Raw genomic sequence first — 24,542 nt, 5'->3', positions numbered from 1 at the left:
CTTGGAACAGAATGTGCCAATAGTTTATTATGCAATTTCATTACAGGCACTAATCCATGACACCACCCACCTTTTTAACAGATTTAGTCCAAAAATGGTCTTATTTGATCCATGCAAATTTTCCCTGTCTGTACGTTTTCTACTTTACATACTTCCTCATCTCAAAGATGCACAGGTTGCAGTAACCAGCCCAGCATAAGTGAGCGTGATATGTATTTGTTGTTAGGATCATTTTTGTTATACCTGCTGGAAAAGGTAAGTGAATTTTTTGAAAGTACCAGGAAAAGAGTTAACAATATAATATCAAGCTAAAGTCTACAGCCAATTATCAGTCCTGTCTTTTACCACAACCCAAATGTTATAAATGAAAATTGAAGTTCACAAGTCTGGTATTTAAGGAAAAAAATGACGCATAGTACATCCCAACAAGTTAAGTTTTTTATCTATAGTCTCTGAGTGTATGTTGTGCACCTTAAAACTATTGACCCAATGACATCACAGGTCATGACCTCCAGTTCTTCTGTGTTGGCATCTTCACTGACAATTATATACAAAAAAACCTATAAAAGCAGCCTCCATCACAACAAAATGGAATCCGAAATAGATTCATCAACTCAAAGACCCTATGATTGCATGTATAAAGTCCCAAATAAAGGCTTGCAAAATGTGGAAAAAACAGAAAACAAAACCAATTAATAACAATTTTGGTGCATTTTTTAATTTATTATTTCATAACGTGATTAATCTAATAATGTTTACATTTTCACTGAAATTTAGTTTTATTTTTTGACTGTGGGAAATGATTTTTGTTTTTAAGAATGGCAATCTGGCTACCACGTTCTTTTGCTTGATATCCTGTGTTCACCTCCGTTTTATAGGTGTCCTTCCACTCTGTATCTCCTTATAACAAAAAAGGTGGATAATTAGGAACTGTTGTAAAAATATTTTGATGGTGCATGACATCATGGCTAAGGCTCTGGACTTTAAACACAAAGCTATCAGTCCAATCCTTATCTTTTATGTACTATGTCACTTTTGCAGTGTCCATTCCTCCATGTTCAAGCTTCTTGATAGTGATTTCAAAAACATTTGTGTGCTTTTCTTTTCATGAAAGACTTTAGGGGTGTTGATTTTGATTTTTGAATTGAGAATTGGGCTTTGTCATTTTCTGACTTCCTGGTTTTAACCTTGACCCATTTATATGTAGTGTTCTTCTCATCTCCTGGGGCCTCATGTATAAACGGTGCGTACGCACAGAAAAGTTGCGTAAGAACTTTTCCACGTTCAAATCATGATGTATAAAACCTACACTTGGCGTAAAGCCACGCACTTTTCCACGGTACCTCATACCTTGTCGTACGCAAGTTCTCCGCTCGGTTTTGCAGACTGCCGACACCCAGCGTCAATTCAGTGCTACTGTTCTTGTGTGGTTACACCTTATTTTCCTGACGCGGCTTTATAAATACACTGAAACTAACCGCATACTGTTTATTGGTGTAACGCATCTGATTGTAATTAACTTGTAACAATATAATGGTCCAGGGAACAGCCATAGTATTCCAAATACCATAACTGCTTTAGCGCTGCTACTCTCACTTCTCCTTCTTCTTCTTTTTTCAGCTGCTCCCGTTAGGAGTTGCCACACCGGATCATCTTTTTCCACATTACTCTCACTGCAGCACTCGGAGTATTTATATCATTGTATCTGAGTGTGAATCACAGCAGCAGTTGATCGGTATACAGCTTCAAGGACACGCTGTTACAGCCACTGCAAAACCTTTTAAAGCCTATCCTGTACAGACCTCGCAGTTCAGAAACAGTTTCCTCCCAAGAACTTTAAATGCACTCAATCAATTGCACCTTGTAGAACTGTTTGTACTTATAAGTACAATCACCCCACTGTAAACTTGCACTATAGTTATAATATTGCACAACCTGAGCCACTTTATAAAGCGCGTATTTACATATGATGACGATATCATTTTTAAGGTGAAATGCAGCAAAATATGTTTATTAAATTATACAGATAAATCTTTAACTTCATTTAAATAATCTATATTCTTCACTGGGAGTGTCGTGAAAGACAGAATAATTAAACATGTACTACGAAGATATTTCAATGTTCCTTAAACGTTTTGAAGAATCGGCGCTAAGCTTACAGATGGCTTAACTTCTATTACAGAGCTGATTGTGTGGCGATCGGTTATTTGGGGAAAGAAAAGCAAGGACTGCAGTGGCGGCTACGCCAATATATATTGAATATAAAACAGAAAGAGAAAATAACAACACAGCTAAAAACAGCGACAAATTTCGGCAAAAGTTAAATGCTTGTGTCATGAGCACGAGGCGGCTATGCAGTGTCTGCAACGGACGTGGCCATCCACCGTGCATGAGCTACCTTACTGACATTGGCGGGCGAAGGAGCCACTGATTCTTCCTCTGCCCAGTGCCACCACAAGCCTAGAGCCGCCCCTGAGTACTGCTGCAATAAATTATTTCATCGACGTGAAACCCATGTTTAATAACATGCCTTAACTCCTATCATCATAAAAATGATATCATGTACTGTATACATCTCAGTATTTTAGTTATTCAGAGAGCTGTAATATCACGAATGTAATGGATTCTGTGTCCAGTTGGAGGAAGAGAGCCAGTTTAAGAAGTCAGTAGTGATTCACACACATAGTGCACATAGAAGATCAAATACAAAACAAAGCATTAAACGCGCTACTTTAATTACGATGTGATTTGAGAAACTGGTTAATTAAACGATTTTAAGACAAAGTTGATGATGTTCTACTTTAATGACAAAATAAACTACGTGATTAAAGTGGAAATGTCGAGACTGAAGTTGACATTTCGTGCTTTTTCCCCACTGTGTGCCTTTTTTTCTCTGTACCCTAATAAGCTTTCATATGACACTCAGACAGTGGGCTACAACTCACCTTTTCACGACGACTTTGATATGTGACTTCTTTTTTATTTCCGGCACTGTGCGATTTTGTGAACGTGAGCTTTCAAGTTTCTCCAACATGCTATGTCACTCGATAAACTTCCTTTTGTTGATTATACCACGGTTTATTTCAACAAATAGTATGTTTTTCCTTTGCCTCAACTTGGTATTCGCTGAAATTCTTATATTTTCCCCCATGCTTTTCCCATTGTCTTTTCAAAGAAGGCTGAGCTTAAGGGCGATTTATATTGATTTGCATATTCAAAGAGGCGTAATTCTGGGAGGAGTTGGGGCATTACATAAAGCGCGTGCACGAGCATTACTTTTCACGCTGATCGGGATCTATGTAGCGGAAGAACGTAGAAGTTGGAATATGCACAGATTCCTGCATCTGGATTTTTCTGTGCGTAAGCAAATTTCGGCTTTTGTGCTTACGCCATGTTATAGTGCGAGTTCTACGCACGGCGTTATACATGAGGCCCCTGGTCTTTTTGTTTTAAGTTTGCCATTTTCCCTTGTGAAACTGAGTGAATCATACAATAGACTGGCACTCTGTTCAGGTTTGCCCAAGATAGGCTAGGGGTCCTGGACGCCCTAAAATCCAATTGAGTGGATTATTCATGTGCTTTTGGTTTTGTTTCATCCATATAGTATCCAGTTCTTGGAGATTCAACAAAAACCAGCTTTCCAAACTTTTCTCTCTACTACAGTATATGTTGTTCAGTTCATATTGTGTGATAATGTTCACTCCACCCTCCCCTTCCACTTTATTTTCTACCTTATGATCTATTTGGTTTGACTGCCTGTTTTAGTTATTTTTAGCTTTCATTTTGTAGATAGGCTCCAGCTTCCCCAGAACCCTGCTTATGACAAAGTCGGTTTAGAAGATAGATGGGTGAAAGATGTCTGATATGTCTTAACTTTAGTTTGACAACAGATGATTTCAGTACTCCCATTTGGTTTTACCTGACTTAAAATGAAATGATTTGAATACCTTCCAGCTCATGATGTGCACAGTAACGTATTTAATCCAGTATCTTCCACTCCACTTTCATGATGGCATAACGTTTACAGCTATGTTTTGCTACTGGGAAACATTGTACACTTTTACTGGCCTCATCTACAGTTCAGCTAAAAATAAAATATTTTCATCATATCTAAGAACATAAGGCTTATTAGAGAATACATCAAGACTTAACATTAAAGGTAAAAGAAGAGGAAACAAGTTAAACAGACACTAACACTGAACTGTGACTCCAAGACTTGAAAAACAAAGGGCAAGGAACTAAATTATGTTATATAGCTGAAAAATATGAACTTTGATTTTTCAATATAATATCCTACACTGTTTTAATAAAATGCTTGTATTCAATCCATTTCTTTAACTAGTCTAGTGAAAATTTTGACCCAGCTCAACTTCATAAATAAGTAATCAAAGTGTTTGTGACAGTGCTCACTTAAGTGTTATTATTCTACTTTTATGCTTCTAAGATTATTATGGCATGATTATGTATTTTTTAGATTTATGGTTTCTTATGGTTATTATGTTTTAGAATTCTGTTAATGGTGCATTTTTGTGGCTTCTTCTATGTTTGCTGAAGTATTTTTGCAAGCAACAGAATTGTTCTGATGTCAAAGCTACGCATGATGTCACAATTGCTGATGAAATTTAGGAAGATGCTGTAACAGTAGCTGTGTTTGAATATATGGATAAAAATCACAAAAGACTCTTGCTTTGCACTAGTTATTGACAGAAATGATCACAAAGTAGCTAGGAGTTCTGAAAAGCTTTTCAAAAGAATTTTAGCTCTTGTTTAGGCACTACATTTTTGTTTCAAGTCTCATTTTTTATGGTATACAGCTTTTGCCTGTCAAATGACTGTTTGCATTTGGAGCTCCTTTTTGGTGCCTTCATTTCCCTAAAACAAAAGTCGTTCAGAACGAGTGTGTCATTACTAAGAATGTGCAACCAAAATAGTACTAATTATTCAATTGTTTTTTGTTTCACCTATCCAAATTAAATTTAAACTTACCATATTTTTCCAAAACTATGTAAAATCAATGTGGTTGTTAAAATCAGATATGCAAAATAGGGTCTCAAACATGCCTTACTGACGATTTCTTTATTTATCAGCAAGTTACAAAAATTGATTTTTTTTTTTTATTTTTGCAAAGACTTATTATATGCATAACATACAGTACAAGCAAGATGGTACACCAGTTAATGCTGCTGCCTCACAGCAATAGACTCCTAGTCTAGTCCTGGCCTAATTACTGTCTATGTGAACCTTTCAAGTTTCCCTCAGGGCACTTGGGGTTTCCTTCCTCATCCCAAAGACATGCAGGTTAGATTACCAGTTAACTTTAAGTTACACTTATCACAGTGATAGTAGGTATAAATATAACTGTACCCTATGGCGGATTGGCACCCAATTCAGGGTTGGTCCCTGCCTTATGCATGATAGTGCCACAAGCCTAAATCATGCTGAGAGGTTCAAAATGGAAGATTGGAGACAAATATCCTTTGTGCCTTAATGTAATCACTCATTTTTTTTCTCAGATGAACAACAAATAAGGTTGATTTAATAATTCTATTTAATAAATCAACTCAGGTGAGCACCAGGCTCCCATTTAACTAATAAAGCCACTTTTCCCAATATTGCAGTTTGCATAGCTAGAGCCTATTCCAATATCACTGGGCATGCAGCAAGAATCCACGACCACCAGTTCACTCCTATGAACACACTCATGCGCGCTGACAACCTCATTCATAGCAAGCCAATTAACCAAGTATTCACATCTTTTGAATGTTGAAGGCTACGGGTACTTCCTAGAGTAAACACAACCTGTTGTGTATGTCTCTATTAAAAAATGAAATGTATTAGAATGGAAAACAATTTCACTGATAGCCAAACACTGACAGAGTCACTAGACGACCATGGGCAATGATACACTAATTTTATAATAAGGTAGTTACTTCAGGTAAGAAAGACAAACGTTCTGAGGTAAAGTACTTTTACTCACTACAGTACCATGGTGCCAGAGATTTTCAATGTGTTGCAGGATGATTAGCACTTCTAAGTACAATTTTAACTGTACTCAGTACACATGACAATAATGACTCCATAAACCAATCAAGGACAGAGATGGGCAAACCAATTTACAGGGCAAAACTAAATTCAAAGTAACTAAATAATCACAGAATCAGAACCAAATCAATCTTCCAAATTGAAATGCTCAACTTTTTTTATTTATTTTTAACAAAGTTTGGAAAATAATAAAGTTGCTTAATCTTAAATAAGATGGCTATCACGAGGTCACGTGATATAATAAAAAAATTTATCATTATTACTATTATACCATGCCATGTGTGGTCCACATATGCAACAACATGCAGCATCATTGTGATGAACTTCACAAAATGCAGATGATCATGATGTTACCAAATCAAACTGTACAATAAATTAACATTTTGTATAAGGTTGGAAACACAGTTGTAAATACAACCCAGATCCCTGGAGTGGTGAGGCAGCAGTGTTTATCACTGTTTGATTGTGTCACTGTATCTTTATTCATGATATTATGAGTCCTCATAGTCAGTAAATACTACATACAAAAAAGATTGGGCAGTTAAACCAGTAGAAACAGGAAGAGGCTGAACAATTGACGTGCAAGAGAATGATAAGGATTTTAAACCCACCACACACCTTTTACATTTCTAGGGCAAATGTGAAAACACTCAAATAAAGTTACTTCAGCTATCTCTTGAGCCTGAGCATTAGAAATGTTATTGGAATTTTTACTAAAGAGGGTATTCTGTTAAATACCAAACAACTGAAAATTAATAATCATTATGAATTATGTAACTTTATTAAAAATAAAGGCATTATGTAATTAAAGAAGTAGGGAAAGAATCCAAACCATTACCACTTAACTATTTCAAAGGAAATTTGCTCTATAAATATTACATGGAGTTAAACTTTAGCCAGCAGGCCTGGCCTAACAATTCCTTTCTGTGGAACTCCTTTTTCGGGACAACAACATTCAATGGAATGGACGGAACGCAAACATGTTTATAGGGTAAAAGTTTACTAGTTTTCAGATTTCTGGACTCTGAGGCTCCACTTACATTTTAAATGATTGTCAATAAAATTGCCTTCCCTTTACTACAAGTGTTACATAAGTACAGTTACAAGCTACAATCACAGCACAGGCAGATAATATGAGCTTTTTAAGGTGACACATGATTGAACGAACAACATCGTGTTTAAAGTCCAGAGCCTTAACTGTGAAGTCATGCACCATATCTTACTCAAAAATATTTTTACAACACTTCCTAATTATTCACTTTTTTGTTAAAAGAAACTACAAAGTGGAAGGACACCTATAAAAGTGAGGTGATTACAAGCTTATTCTTAACAACTAAAGTAACCAAACTGTCAGGGCTCTAGTAGTATTTATAGGGTGTGGTGTGCCGAAGACAATTCAATTTAAGAACATAATCTAATCAGACATGTCTTAAAAATATGGCTTACAATGACTTTATAAAGTACATATCAAGGAAAAAGGGAATACAATTTATTAGATAGAATTAGATTATCAATCTATCCAATATTCTAAGTAAAAGATTCCACCTTGAGAGGGCATTTACTTCTCAATGATTAATAAAAAAGGGGGACAGCTATGAACATGGAAGGATTTAACTGGACTGCTCATCACGTAAAAGCAGCTGAGTGGCAAATACTTCATCTGATTGTTTAAAATGTAGTGTTTGTACTATTGTTTTATTTATTTTGACAAACTGTTCTATTCTCTGAGTCACCCTGCTTTAAGATAACTAGATAAAAAGTGAATTTGTGCATATGTTTCTAAAGTTGACAGCACAGTTGTACAGCGAACAGCACTCCTGCCTCACAGCTCTAGGCCGTTCCAGTCACTGTCTGCTGGAAGTTCTAAATTTGCCAGCTAGGAATGAGAGTGAATATGCACTGTAATCAACAGGCACTTGTACTGACTTTTGCAGTCACATCTGCCTATTTAGACTCAAGCCTCCATTATCCTGAAATGGATTAAACTGCTGCTGGAATGAACAGACAGATACAAGACTATTGCAGATATTTTCTTCATAGCTTGAAGATAAAAAAATTAAATTAGTTCATGTGAATCTGCCTGCAAAAGACTGGCATCTCTTTCAGGAATGGTTCATGCCTTCCCCCCAATACTGCCAATATAAGCTCCTGCTTCTGTGATCCTGAACTGGATTAGGCAAGTTCAATAATGGCTGAATGGATGTCTCTTAAGAATTTTAGAAGTTTAATTGAATGGGATAAATTTGGTCCTTTGTGAGAATATACATGAGGGTATCCTGTAGTGGCCTGACACCTCATCTAGGCTGTGCTCTTGATCTGTGCTGCAGCGATAGCCTTCATCTACCTGTGTTACTGTTACTGTAACAAACTTCAGCACTTCAAAACATGGACTTGTATTAAGTAGTATGAGAAAATGGATGGTTGGATGGTTTCGTATTTAACAGCTGGGCAGCATAGAAGCACGATGGTTAGAACTCCTTCCTTATAAATCTAAGGACAAAGTTTTAATTTCTGATCCTGTCAGTGTACAAGCAGTTTGCATGTTCTTGTTGTTTCTCTATAAGCTTTCCTATTATACAGTAACTCTGCTTCTCTCAAATTACAAAAACATGCACAATAGTTAAAATGATGACTCTTAGATGGCCTAGTCGGAATGAGTTGGAGCTACATGTATGCCTAGCAGCTTTGCCATAAAAAAGAAGTTTCAGAAAATGAAAATGTTTTATAGTATTTCTTAATCATGACAAACTGCTTCTCACAATACCCTTTATTTTATTCTTAGATAAGGATAAATATCTGCACAAATTTAAGAATGATTGGGATTCATCTACCTGTCACACTAAGAAAGCTTGTAGGTTTTGTAAATAATGCTTAAGGGTCATATCATACATCCTATAATGTGGTAACCAAGTAAAATATGAGAATGCCATGGTAAAGGAAAACTAAGGATATGCTTTAATATTGACAAAACACACACCTTAGGCAAGGAAAATAAACTTGGATCCACCCACTCTATCCAGTTTAGGAGATAGTTGCCATTCAGTTACAGACAATTTAATGTTTTTATTGTTAAACCTTTCTGTAAATTAAGTGCAAAACACACAGCTAATAAAAATGACAGAAAATACAAAAAATGAACAAGTCAAGCACTTCTTTGTGCTACACTATAATCAATCACACTTGGAAGCACAAATGCAGATGCAGTGCTATCCCAAAATTCTGACGTTAAGAAATTAAAACATATTAATCTACAGTATCTGTTCTCAAGTCTCATTTGTGCCACACATATACATCACTTGCAGTTATGTGACTGGCATTTCTAAGGAAGGAAGCTAGAGTTCCCAGAGGCATCTTAAATGGCACAGCAAAGGGGATGGCTGTAGACTCATCTGCAAAGAAACAGCAACACAAAGACACTGAACTTCTTTTACCAGCAAATATTTAACATTTCCTCTCTAATGGCAAGTCATTCCTTGTTGCTTCTGGCGCAGTATCACTCACATCAGCTGTTTTAAACATGCTTTAAGTAAAGTAAAACACAAAACAGCAAAAAGTACAATTGACTTGTTGAGTGCCAAGTTACAGGACTGTTTGTAGTTACTGACCATAAGATAACAATCCAGAGGCAGATCAACATGAGCAGGAAATATGACTTTGTGCACTGCAATGCAAATCATGGCAGGGTCATAAAATTAATCACAGATGTGTCAGAAAGCTTGCTGTGAACATAAAAGCTGGTGCAAATACACATTTATTAGAAACTGGCAAAGCAGCTATTGTCAATGGACTAAATGGACTGCCCATTTTATGAACCTGCTATTTCCATTAGAATAAGAGCCTATAATGCATGACAAGTGTAAAAGTTAAAGCTCACAATTAGAAGGGACCACCAGCTCCTCACAAAGTGCACATGCCCACACTGGAATTAGATTTAATTATAAATTTAGGGTCTGCAACTAACCCAATATGCTTAATCATTGAGGAAAGCTGGAAAAGCTGGATAAAACACAGAATGAACATACTAACTTCAAACACTAGGAGTTGAACACAAACCTCTGAAGCTATGAAACCACAGCACTACTACGTGACATTAGTTCAAATCTTTTTGTCACAAATGTACCACATTTATGAAGCATTATCCAACAGCAAAACCTTTCTATTGCATTTATTGTATTTTATGTCTTTTGAATTGTAAAGCATATTAAATAAAAAAATGAAAAAATGGAAACCTCAACCAAATCAGTCAGGCATTTTCAAATTATTTGCAGTAGGGTAATTTACAATAAAAACAACATTTTTTAAAATGCTAAATTACACTACATTTTAAATGTGTTTCAATGATATACTGAATAAAGTGGTTCATCGACTCATTTCCTCAACCCACTTATGTCAGTATAAGGTCACAGAGAGCTAGAGGCTCTCCCTGCAGTAAAACTCTCAAGGCAGGAATGACACCAGGAAAACACTCATGCCTTCATCAGACCAACATGAAATCACTAAATAAACAAACATGGATGTGTTAGCTATGGGGGAAGAACCCATAATACTCAAAGAAGACTCAAAAAGAACATGCAATATGCATCCTGACAATAACCACACCAGGAATTCAACCAAGGTCCTTTAACCCATGAACCAGCAGTGACATTATGCCAAAAGGTAATCACTATCATGCTTTCTTCAGGGGTTGAAGAATCATTGCACTTGACATATCCTTGCTTTCCCCAGGGTTCTTATATATTGGCTGCTGACCAGCTACATTCTGAAGGATGCTTGTTCTGAAAGGCAACATATAACTAGAAGGAGGTGTGCCAAGGTACAGGATAAAGAGGCTGGCACCATTACCTTTCTAAAAAAAGGCAATGGGCCACATTGACTTTGTTGAGACTGGCAAGGTATTTGTCCAATTTGCCCAAAATGAAATGACATATATTGCTGCTCTTCATCTTTAAATTTCATCAGCTCTATAACATCAACTCCATTTTGTCAGGTTACCTGGGCCTGCTTCATTATCAGGATGTTTTTAGTTATCCTAGGGTCTTTTTAATGGGTGTCAGATAGCCTGGAGCAAGAAAAGGCACAAGTAGAATAAAAAACCATGGACTTCAAGTCTGATAGGTATATATGCAAGATGAACAAGGTTTTTTTAAGTGTAGTTACAGAAAATAAAGGGAATCATTTCTCTGGTTTACTGTGGTATACTTTTTGGAATAAACAAGGATAGAATGATGGGAACAACTATTATATCATGAAGGATTCATTCACAGAACCATGAAGCAGGACCACAACTCAAATGGCATTATGTTACATGTCTCCTGCATGTTGTCTATGGGTAAGGTTCAATTCATGTTGCAGTAAATTATAGTCTCAATTAGACAAAATAATATTTATATTTATTGAAAACAGCATACTTTTGAATGTAAGTAGGGATAGTTTCAAATAATATAGATAGCATTTCATGGACACAGTTGATGACAAAACCTTATCCAGCCATTTAGGAACCAGGAAAATATTAGAAGCTCTTAGGTCTGCAGTGCTTGCATTTAAAATACAGGCTTACATGTAGCGTTCATTAAACAAGATTAAAAATTTGCAACTAAAGATAAGCAGGTCTTAGTGGAATCAGCAAAAAAAGAATACTTTACAGACAAGCTTTCTTCTGCTTTGAACCAAAAAAATATATGCATAAAAAGTTGTGCAGATAATATTTAAGGATTTCTCTTATCTTCATGTAGCACACCACACTTTAATAGTGTAAGCAGGAAGAAAGTGAGAAAGAGAAAGAAAAAAAGGTCCCCACAAACTGACCCGAGAATCTAGAACTTCAGGAAATGGAAGGGGGTTTCTGTCACTTCCTGTCTGTTAGACCACACTGACACTAAGTTCTCTCTTTTGTTGCTGTGACTTGAAGCAATGGAAACTCTCTTTCTCACTATATGAAATCTACCAGATTAACTCATTCCTACCAATCCTCTGAGCGCAGAAATATTTAACTGCAAAGTGTAAAATTTGCTGTTGTTTTATTTCTTTTTGAGTAAAGTTACAATAATATCTCTAAAACTACAGGCAGTAATCGTTCTTTTATAGGTGAAATTTATAAGAGTGAAGTAAAACTACTTTCCACTATATGAAAAATCATATACCAATGAAGCAGCAATTTCAAGTGCAAAGCAGATTTCCTTTATAACTTGGTTTCTGCACATGGTAGCACTTAAGAATACTTTTAACAGACTTCACAAGTTCACTGCACACGTCTTATGTGCAAACAACAATCCCCTGCTTCTAAAAACTGTAACAATTGTACCACAACCTATTGACTTACCAGCTTTCCAAGTAACAGTCCAAAAGTACACAGGCCCCTGAAAAGCATTCAAAAGCTGCTGGGTTACAATTTGTTCTTGTTTTTTTCAAACTTTAAATCTCGTAGAAAAATGTGAATGGCAAAATGATTTGACAACTGAAACTGTTAAATGAAATGGTTTCCGTAAGTATTCCGTTCCCAACAGCTAATACTTATTAAGCCATTTTTTTATTTAGTGATCTTTTAATAACAGCTCTGAATCATTTAAATTAGGTGCTGTTAACTTTACACACCACTTTAGAGAGATTTTTGCAGAATTTTCTTCAAAGATTTGCTCTATTCAAATTTCTAGGATCATGTGTTTGCACATTTTCACATGAAGTCACAGATTCCTGATGAGCTTGAGGTTGAAACTTTAAGTAGGCCTTTCACAAACTTTTCTATCTTTAACTGTTGAGCCTCCCCATTGTTACTTGGGATCACTGTCATGCTGACATATTAAACCAAGATCCCTTTTGAAAAAATCTTCCCCCACTGCTTCATCTGTTTCTCTTCCAGTTTAACTAGTTGTTCATTTACTGCTGGTAAGAGGCACCTCCAGAACTGAGGTTCTCCTCATTGGTACAAAATCAACATTCTCCAAAGCCGATAATCTTTCACTTGCTATTGATAACTCCTTTGTTTCCCCTTCACCTCGGGTCAAGGGTCTGGGTGTCATCCTTAACAGTACTCTATCTTTCCAATCTCACATTAATAACATCACCTGGTCTGCTTACTTCCACCTACGTAATATTAATCACATCTGTCCCTCTCTCACTTCCCATACCACTGCCATCCTTGTTCACAGTCTTTTTACTTCTCATCTGGACTACTGCAATTCGCTCCTCTTTGGTCTCTCTAATAAATCTCTCCATAAGCTTCAGCTAGTCCAGAATTCTGCTGCTCGCATCATTACTCGACCCCTGTCTATTCACAATATTACTCCAGTCTTGCAGCAGCTTCATTGGCTCCTGATTAACTTTCGAATTGATTTTAAAATTCTGCAGTTAACAGGCCATTCATAATCTCACCCCTCCATACTTGTCCGACCTTCTTCATGTTGCCATTCCGTCCCGTAATCTTAGATCCTCTTCCTCTATTCATCTGACCGTCCCTCTCGCCCGTCTAACCACCACTGGGAGCAATTCAGCCATTCCGCTCCTAAGCTCTGGAACTCACTACCTACTGGGCTTAGAAATATTGAATCATTTTCGACATTAAAATGTAAACTTAAAGCTCATCTGTTTAAAATGGCTTTTTCTTTATGATTACAGTGGCTTTGTTTGGTTTTATTAAATTTTCTGATGTTTTAAGTTTTGTTTATAAGGTTCTTTTTTATTTATTGTTTGTTCGGTGTCCTTGAGTGCTTAGAAAGGTGCCTCGTATAAATAAAATGTATTACTATTATTATATAGATAGATAGATACTTTATTTTATTATATGATAGTGTTTCTAGGGGTGTGGGCACCGTTACGCTTGCACCAAGCACACTACTTTGTACTTTGGCAAAACCCTCAGTCTAGGCCTCAACTAATCACATTTTTCCCTTAAATTTAACTCATTTATGGCTCTTTTTGAACAGCTGCTCATTTCTTGCCATCCTGTCTGCAGACTTGCAATATGCAGGGCTCCTAATATAGTTGACAGATGCACTTTTACTGCATTCTCTGGACTCTCCATGTCTTCTCTTACACACCTTTCTTGTTCAGGTATTGAATTTTGAAAGATTTCCTTCTCTAAGTTCCATCTGGCATTTCTTAATTATTAAGCTAATAATGGTCAGAGTGAGAATCAAGACCATTAAATTAGTTTTGTGTCTTTTTCCTCATTTGTAGATTTTTCTTTGAGGCGAAACTGATAGATTTTTATCTTGTTATCTCAGACTTTTTAGACTTTATTTATGCTTCATTTTTAAACATTTCTTCAAATTTTCTATGTAGACAATGACTCCTAGATAGATTTGGAATTTTTATCCAGGAAATGTGACAGTAACTTCAATGGTATACAATGTAAAGCAATTATAACCATGTCACCAGAAACATGCAGGGTTATGAATACTTCTACATGTAGCAGAGTTCAGTTCACCGACAAATATGTTTCTCTTTAAAAATATTTTTAAACAAAGCAGCTGCAATAAAAATCCAAACTGGAATAAAGAATGTACCATTTTTATCCAGCAACATTTGAAAACATACTGCCAAAATAAATTTATTGTAGGAACAGATTTCACTCTTCATTGCCACGCTAATATTAAACATAAAGTGAATATGCTTGTTGCCACACTGCACATTACCATAAATGATAAGCAGGAAGATTACAGAAAACATGGTCAAAATCAAAAAATAAAATACATCTAAATTGTATTAGAAAATGCAGAGGTGTTTTTCATAGTATGCAAATTTGTTCCCAGACACAGCTACCAAGTCCTCTCCAGTCCAGCCTGTTCTTTAAACAGGTGTAACAAGTGAAAAAATGTATGTATGGCAAAACAGTCCAGTGCATTCAAGGACTTAGTTAACTGCTTTTAAGGTAGGAATATTTTTTATTTGTTTATTTACTTCATCAAAAACAGATTACATCCATCCATCCATCTTCCAACCCGCTGAATCCGAACACAGGGTCACGGGGGTCTGCTGGAGCCAATCCCAGCCAACACAGGGCACAAAACAGGAACCAATCCCCGGCAGGGTGCCAACCCACCGCAGAACAGATTACATTTTCTTGTTTATTACATATTTTTGTAACAATGCCTTGTTTAAAAATAACAGTGATAATGTAATGTACAAGCATGTATTAGTAGAGCAGATCAAATACAGATTTTTAAAAGCGTTTTACAATATCATTTAATTAAAAACTAAACACAGACTTGTAGTGGCTGAAGTAGTGTTCATAGGCACCACATTTAACTCAAGAGATACGTATAAACATTACATCAACTGATGTACTATTGTTAGTTGGGGAGGGTCTATAGTTAATTTTAGTTTATATTTCTGGAAAATAAGGTTGCTGAAAGAAGTGGAGTGTTAAAATTGAAGTCCAGCTCTACTGACAATTCAATAACTTGAATTGTGGATTGTTTTTACCATCTGGAGCAGCTATTGAATGTGTAAAAGAGGAAAATATACAGGTTGAAATTACCACTCCTAAAGTAAAAGAGTATATGAATCAGTAATTGTGACCATACAAAATGCTTCCCTGTTTTAAGAAAGATGATTATGAAAATTTACCAATAAATTTAAAATAAGAATTTTGAAATTCTAAGTATTTGTACAGTGCACTCTGTGTAAGATATTGCCAAGAAAACTAAACTTTCCAGACAAATGTCTTCAAAGAAAGACTATATTAAACCTAAACAAAATGAAACCACTGGGAGTTGTTTCACGTGGCCAAACTGATAGACAGAACAATGCAACAAGCAGCAGTAGGTGCTTTCTCATTTTATGCAAATACATCTTGAAAACCCAACAGCAGTCAAAATCAATCTTGGCTGAGGTTCTTAGTTATCAGAGTTAAAAAGTAACACCCTGCAAAGTGAAATTGACTAATAATACTGATAAAGCCCACACTGCTAACAACACCAAAAGTATTGCTTTTGACAGGTTACTGTTGGAATAATTAAATCCAGACACCTATAAAGTAGGAAGCCATGCTAATATCCAAAACATGAAAACAGCTTTCTAAGTAGGAAGTGAAAAGTTGTCTGTCTTCTGCTTTTACACAAAGACCATTTACAATTACCTCAGTTAGTCTTTCTACTTACATAAAGCACTTTTTCAGAACATGAGATCTCAGTTCCTCTACGACCTGATAATCCTGTAAACTTCAGTTGAAGGAGCTCCTCTGATATCAGCTTTCCTGCTGTAGGAAGACACAAAACGTTTTATGTTAATAAAGATAATATGAAAACTGGAAATCTAATTATTTTGAATAATATTGATTTGGTTTGACACAGAGTATAAATGTAAACTAAGTTCTATTGATTTAATTCTTTTTTGTTCATTCTCTCATTTATTTTAATATTACTATATTAACAGACAAAAATTACTCAGGTAATTAGGAGCTGTTCAATTTTTGAAAAGGACTATAAATTGCACTTATTTGATGGTAAGCATGCATGTAATAAGCCCTTTAGTTACATCACTTGCTACATCACTTTTGCCATTTGTACGACTTGCGATTTTACTGTTAGTTCAAGGACACCTGGTAAATTGCCTAGTTATGTTACTTTTAGCATACTGTATAAAACTGAAATCGAGTGTCTTTCTTTGTGAAACAACCTAACTAGAACATTTTAATCAACAATATTAGCACCCAGAGATGAAAAATAACGAAGGCTAACTGCTTTGTTCCATTAATTAATTACATTTTTTAGCTATTTGTACTTTACATGAGTACATTTCATGTAGGGATACATGTTTTACTTTAACCCCACTATATTTTTAGGTCAAAGAGCACTTTGTATCATTACATTTTCCTGCAAGTCCTTGTTACTCTTTACACAGACCAAACTATTGAAAAATCATAAAACAGACCTATCAGGTGTGGTGTCAACTTAAGTTAAAGTTCATTGTTCCTCAGACACAAACAATAAAATTCAATGTATCATTCAAAACTAAAAGAACAGCGCCTTCCACTGCTTATTTGAGGGCCATTCCCATGCTTTCCACTCACTGTCGAGACATGGAAATTGAATGTGTATTTTCCCCATGGTTGTATTTAAAAACAGCACCTAAAGAAATTTCTGCTTTCAAAAATTCACCTTCAAAATAAAAAAGCAGGTTAAAGTAAGCGTTTTGTCCTCTTGTTTCCTTCTTGTTAAAGATAAACAACAACTTTGAAATTGGTGTTATAGTGTTTATTGTAATAATCGCCCTTCTAAAATCAATCTTTACTTCAGTTAATAACAAATTATTAATAAAAATAATAAAACCAATCTGTGTGGATTTTCACTCAGTTACTTTATATAGTGTATCTGTTTGAGTGATAAGGTGAAGGGCTGATCACTTAAATTTGTTTATTTTTTTTTTATATTTTATTTTATTATTAGTTTCTCTCGAGTAGGAGTGCCTCGTCTATTGTTGCCAGGTATCCCAATAGGGGAGGCACAGCCTAAGTCATATCCACACTCACTGGTACCACACATGTCATCACTGTGGCACTGACTGCATTTATGTACTGATCAAACACAGGAATGATTGGATTTGCATGATTCATTATTCTGTTTGCATTTCTGTATCAAAAATATTACGTGGCATGAAAAAATAAAATACTATATACTAATACTGCTTTTTATACAAAGCCTTGCACCTTCTCATTATTATAAAATGTACTTTTACTTTTGGTACTTGAGTGCTTTTGGAAGCTAATACTTTTAACTTTACTTATGTATTTTTTTAATGAAATACTTTTTACTTCAGTGAAATTAAACATTTGACATTGTACTTCGATTTACCACTATGACAGCACCACAGCCAATGACAGAACAGGCCTGAATTGTCCCTTAATCACTCCCACTTACTATACACCCTTTTGGGCAGTAAACAACTGCAGGAGCATATCACAGCAGGCTTCAGAATGACAACAGCCATGCCCCTTTAAGAAATATACACACATACACTGGATACATTTACTACAAGGATTTCCAGAATTCTTCAATCTCAGTTGAGTCTTGCTTAGATAACCTACAGTCCAGTATAATATCAAAAAAATAAAGCACTATGATAATGCCTTCCAAGTGTCTAATGAATCATGTCTGTTTTATTGAGAAGATGTACTCAGCATTTAAAATTTGAGGTTGTACCTCTACAAATAAATATTATGATGTTATTTTAGATAGTTTAGTTACATCATTTACAAATTAAAAGAAGCCATACACAATGATTACAGGATATTACAGCTGAATGTAATGTCTTTTGGCAGAACACACCTCACATATCTCTGACAACTGATACTCCAAAATAACAATACAATACTTAGATGGGACAAAGAAGATCTAAACTGGGGCAGTGTAGCACTGTCAAAAAGACTTAAGAGAGACTGATACAGTCTAGAAGGAGGAAGAACCAGTTGCAGTCAACCGAGAATGTCATGAGTGCTGCCCAGTATACACAATACAGTACTTAGTAAGAACTTAGCCATGATTAATTAAGATGTAGTATGACACAATATGCTCAGTTCTGCTTGATTCAGCTCAGGGCTATAGGGACCTTAGCCAATTCTAGCAGCAATCAGTTTAAGGTAGGAACTGGCCCTTGAGCAGGTGTCAGTAAGCTATGGGGTACACCCATAAAGGCCCAACTTACACTTGTATGTCTTTTCTGAAATGAACAGAAAGCCTGACTACCAGCAGGAGAATTTATACACATGGGGTAAATAATCAGACTCTGCACATGCAGCAACCAGGTACAGAAATCAAACCCTGATCACTTGATCTGCAAGGCAGATGGACTAACGACTGCATTACCTTGCAGTATCACTATAAACTGGAACCCTGTTCAGACCTTGCACTCAGTGCTGCTAAGATAGACCTCCCTACAATGAACTGAATAAATGGAATAGAAAAAGAAATGGATGATATTGCTACATGAATCAGTCTGATTCTATGACTTTAATGGAATAAAATACAGTGCTTCATGTTTTACTCATCTTTAATGTATGCAATATATTGAAACACTGAAGTAGATAAAAGAGTTTAAAAAAAGAATATATATAAACAGATGTATTGATATTAACATACTTCAAAAATAATGGGTATTCCCTAATGCACATTAAAATATTGGGCGGCATGGTGGCGCAGTGGGTAGTGCTGCTGCCTCGCAGTTAGGAGACCCGGGTTCGCTTCCCGGGTCTTCCCTGCGTGGAGTTTGCATGTTCTCCCTGTGTCTGCGTGGGTTTCCTCTCACAGTCCAAAGACATGCAGGTTAGGTGCACTGGCGATCCTAAATTGTCCCTAGTGTGTGCTTGGTGTGTACGCACCCTGCGGTGGGCTGGTGCCCTGCCTGGGGTTTGTTTCCTGTGTTGGCTGGGATTAGCTCCAGCAGACCCCCATGACCCTGTAGTTAGGATATAGCGGGTTGGATAATAGATGGATGGACATTAAAATATTTATATTACTATGGAGACAAATGTAGAAAAATAAGACATACACAGAAGGAGAATACTCACTTTCAATTCTCCTTCTAACAATATTACAATTCATATATTTATACACACATCTATTGAAGATACAGACATACAGAAAATCAAAACACATACCTAGACATTACAGAAATAAAGTGATCTTAATAATAATAATAAAAAAAAAACCTTCTTTATCTGCATTTGAGAAAACGCAGTCTCATTAGTTCATGTTTTATTCAGAATATTTGTCCAGGAACACCAAGCATGAATTATTAAACCACAGTGTGCCTCCAAAAAATACTAAGCAGCACCTTATGTGTTGGATGTGGCCATCAGATTATTAACACAAATGGAATCAACCAACCTGCAAACCAAATGCAACATAGAAACTGGAAAGAGTGTGGCAGCCTGATGAAGAGCTGTAGAAAGACAGTTCTTCTGTCACTTTCTTAAGTGAAATCCTGACGAAGTGTTTGACAGCTTTCTGAAATTGCAGTTTGTTTAGCCTTTTGTGATTATTCCATGTTGTGTTACAATTCAGTTCTAACTTGACATGGAAAGCAAAGACGAATGTTTCTGGCTTCCCCTTTTTCCTGGGCCTCCAACATGGCTTAGTTTTGCATCAAGGTATCTTTTTTTTCCATTTCATTTGTGTGTGGTGTAAACACTGCAGTCATGAAAGCCAGAACGTTTTATATATATTAAAACAAAGGTGTTAGCCTGTTATGTTTTAAGGTGTCCATAATCAGGTCGGCTTTAATACAAAACAGCCAGGAGTAGTGTGAATGATACGTTTCAGCTACTTTTCAGTTTCCTGTCCTCAACAATCCAAAAAAGAACTGGGTCATGTAAGAAAGACAATGACACTTCTTCTCTACCCAATATTTTAGAAAACAAATTCATTTTCAGCAAGAGGTATGGTGGCACAGTTGTAGTGTTAATGTCTCACAGTAAGGAGGCCAGGGTTCGTGTCCTAGGCCCTCCCTGCATGGAGTTTGCATATCCTCTGGGTGAATTTCCTTCCAGGTGCTGTGGATTCCTCAAACACAGTCCAAGGACATGCAGGTAGGGTGGACTAGTGACAATAAACTGGCGTATTTTCCCAGCAAAGGCCTGGTGCCATATCCAGGGACTGTTTATGCCTTGGGCCCTATGATTGCTGGGATGGGCTCCAGCCCCCCATTAAACTTTTTTGGATTAAGTAGGCTTGAGAACTGGTGTAGTATTGTTTTTCAGTATAACAAGCAGAGCGAAAATAGGAACTGCAGCGTGTAATGTTATAATTACTTTGTCCAGTGCATATCTTTTCTACATAAATATGAATTTCTTTTCTTTCATGTATTAACAGTAGCTTAATTATTCCAAATGCCTTATAGCTAGGAGTTTCCAGTAGGCTATCCAAAGCTATGGTACTCTTCTTGGTGCCAAAACAAAACATAATACAGATAGTATTCACTTCTTGCACAATCTTGAGGGTCTATAACCATAACTACTATCTTTGCTCCATCTGCAACTTTTCTTGCACGTCTTAAATTTAGAACTTCAAGTTTACATTCAATTGGAACCAATTCAGGTCAACAATTTTATCAGTTAGCTAACAAGAAGCTGAGTCTATTTGTTCTTGTCACCTGTTCAATCAATCCATCTACCTTTATTTAAAAGGTAATGAATATAATAGGTTAACGAGAACAAGCTAATCCTGTCTTGATGATCTGCATATGTTCTGGTAAAACATTCATAGATACATAACTGGTAAAAATATACACTAAGAATATAATTAATAACATTTTGCTACATGTTAAAATTTAGCCTAAAGTTACTGTGTTTCTTAAATTTTATTCAACTGATGCTAACGTCTGTTTCTCATACTTTCTTAATACTGTAATTTCTTAATACTCTAATTTTACTCCTTTGACCTCCATTGCCATTAAAAAAAATTTATAAAACATCACATGAAAACATTCAGTAACGTTCATGATGTTCGTTATTGCTTTTGGTAAAATGCTTCATTTAGTCTAAAGATCAAGTAGAAAGGTGATTTGCTGGGTAAATATTCAGGTTTGGTCTTAGTAACCAGTTAAACTGGCAATTCCTGTTGGATGAAAAGGCAAATAATAACACTGACCTTTTTAACATTTTTACACTAAATCACCCATTTTCTCCTTTACTATATAATCCGTAGACGTTTAAATAGGTGGGCACTTCAATTTATCATCTTTACCCTCCATGTTTGTTTTATGCCCTTAATTTAAATTAGCCTGATATTCTGAAGATTTCCCAAGCTGACTGGAGGAAATCAGAGCTTTAAACTCAGTAGTGCTGCAAAAACAATCCCACATAAAACTTGTAATGCCAGGGTACAGCTATATACCTTTGTGGAAAAACCAGGACCACTAGGGGGTGACAAATCATGTCAGGATGGATGATCAGAAACAAAACCTTTGAGCACATCAAAAGTGGTAAAGGGGTCTTGGTGGCTCAGTACAAAGCTGAAAGCTACCTCTCAGGACAACAAAGGGCACTGAAAAACCTACAGACAGATATAGTAAGCTAAAGCTGCCTTCCACTCTCAGTGAGATACCAATATCTCCACTGAGGGTTGGCAAGAGACCACAAAACCTCCAGGCTGAAAGGAGCAGTCTAAGAAAACTAGGGCCAAGATGCTTATTTGAAAATGAGACCATGGATGACTATTAAGATATGAAATGAAATCCAGGCCAGCAGGGGGGGCACCAGATGTCTCATATTTGGGTCTGCGCTGCCAGAAAGATAAAGCAGGAAGTATGGAGGCTGCATAAAAGATATGAGCTATTAGAAGCTATGCAGAGCCCTGTGCTGTAAGGACACCAGAAGCACCTTGACAGTTAGATTCTGCTGACCCTATAGTTAACAAGAGCTTCCTCTGACTCAGGATGTAATTCCAAAGCATGACCTGGAAGTGACCCCAGTAAGGAAGTTAAAACTGCCTCACATTCAGGGATTAATATGTTTGTAGTCTTGTGTGGGCAAAGGCTCACTGGAGGGAGGAAGAGAGTGCAGAATCATGACAATGTCATGAAGAGAGTGTTCAGAAGTAAGAAGAAAATGCTTAGGTGTGATATCTAAAAGACTGATATGCTGGTCATTTACCTAAGCAGGCAGTGTTTTTGTTTGTTTTCAATATCCTGGGTACTTGGTGAAATCTATGTTAATCTTGTGAGACAGCCCCCTGTGTGTCTCATTTTAGAAGCAAACTGGCCATTCCATGACAGAGTTGTTCACTCCATTATTTTGTATATGAAGTGACCACATGAGTGCACTGACAATCATTAATCAGTTGTGTACACATCACAGTTTCACGGCCAAAAAATAAAATAAAATGGTAACAAGAATAGAACAATCGCATATGTTTTAACTTTTGCGTTTTAAGATTTATACCTTTAAAATTGACCTATAGAAAGGTTTACAGGTTGGCAACATCTATTTCATGCAACAAAAACATTAATGCCCAAAAAAAATTAAAAAGAATGATTACGTCCAGAGCAAGAGTAGTTGCTTTTCATGCAAGGTCCATTAAGGCACACCACAGAAAACTGTTGTTATTGCCCAAGTCTAACAAGTGAAATATATCGCTCTGTGGTTATAGAGAGAATGGTGCTGCACTGCACCCATAATGACAAGAGAGTTGTGTATTGAGTCTATAACAGACAGACTTGCTTCTTGTAAACTGGATTTGCAAACAGAAAGTTGCAACTTCACATTCAATTACTGAGGTTATAAGGGGCATCCTGAGCAAGTCAGTTGTCATGTCTGTGATGCAAATAACTGTACAAATAAGTACCCGTACATTTTAATGGAGGTGTTAATAGCCATAGATGAACATAGATGAAACATTCTTCAAGCAGTACGCTGATACACATCATCAGTGATGTTACTTACGGTAAATGGGTATTTCAGCTCTTTGAACAAAAGAATATTCTTGTCCAATCTACCTAGTCAGAATTATGTTCCAGCAGGATTAGTCCACAGGTCATTGCTCATTATCCAGAACCATCTGGAAGCTTTCTCTGCAGCTTCCGTGGCTGCTCTGCTGGCTCTGCTCCTTACTACCCCTATGATAATAAGCAAAATGTAAGTTCTGCAGTACAAGGTGACAACAAATCCTCTGTACCCGACTTCGATGGGGTCATATCATGCTCTGCATCCTTTTCTGTAGCATTCTTGCACAGCTGTGGTTGTGGATGTGACCTTGCCCTGATGAAGATGACTAGTAACTTGCCTGGACAGTGGCTTTCCGTGTTATTTACAGCTGTGTACATAGATTCTGCTACCAGCTTTAAGACATGATCATGCAGCAAGTGACAGCGTCCTTCTGCCAGTGCTTTTGGGCAGCTGTGGAGTAAATGAAACAGAAATTGGTCCAATGAAATAGGGTGAATGATGCAGTGTTCTGGTGGCAAGCACTGCTGCCTTACAGATTCAGATTTCTGGTTTATAATCTAGGTATGGCCTCCTTATGTGTGGAGTTCTCCCCATATCTACAGTTATGTATGTTAGGACGATTTATGCCTCTAAATTATTCTGGTATGAGTGAGTGTGTGTGCCCTGCATCAGATTAGCATCCTTTCAATGGCTGGTTTCTGATTTGTGCACACCTCCCAAATGTAATTGTACTGGGGAGTATGAGTTCAGAAAATAAATTAATTTTAGGTGGCATATTTTTATCAATATTAAGATGCTTCAAAGACTATAGAAAAGGAAAGGCAAAGTGAAACTTTATCTTCTGCATATGGAGCGACTGTGATGAGAAAATCACATCACCCTTATGAGAAATCTCACATGCATCAGAGAGGGGAAGCTGCCTTCAGTGTGAGCCAAAAAGAAGCACCACATTTCAAATGTTTATTCTACAGAAACGGTACAAGATAAAATAAATTTCATTACGACACAAGAAAGGGTTTACAAAATAGATTTTTTTTCACTATGTTTTCAAAATGATGTCTTCATGGTGGTGGCCATCATTAGTGATGAGACACTCATATGACTCGTTTGGCCATTTCAAGGG

General features: G+C 36.4%; 1 protein-coding gene across 5 annotated transcripts in view; it reads right to left on the bottom strand.

Annotated features, from left to right (window-relative positions):
* Positions 1 to 24,542, bottom strand: part of elf1 (E74-like ETS transcription factor 1) — a 232,502-nt gene that overhangs the window by 51,647 nt on the left and 156,313 nt on the right. For all 5 annotated transcript variants that reach the window (XM_039765994.1, XM_039765996.1, XM_039765993.1 and 2 more), the window contains one exon: positions 16,140 to 16,237. The gene's annotated coding sequence lies outside the window, so the exon portion shown is untranslated. The remainder of the gene's footprint in view (positions 1 to 16,139; positions 16,238 to 24,542) is intronic.

This window comes from Polypterus senegalus, chromosome 10 (genome assembly GCF_016835505.1).
Source record: "Polypterus senegalus isolate Bchr_013 chromosome 10, ASM1683550v1, whole genome shotgun sequence".
In the NCBI taxonomy this organism is placed as follows: domain Eukaryota; kingdom Metazoa; phylum Chordata; class Cladistia; order Polypteriformes; family Polypteridae; genus Polypterus; species Polypterus senegalus.
This window is presented reverse-complemented; position numbering and strand designations above follow the sequence as displayed.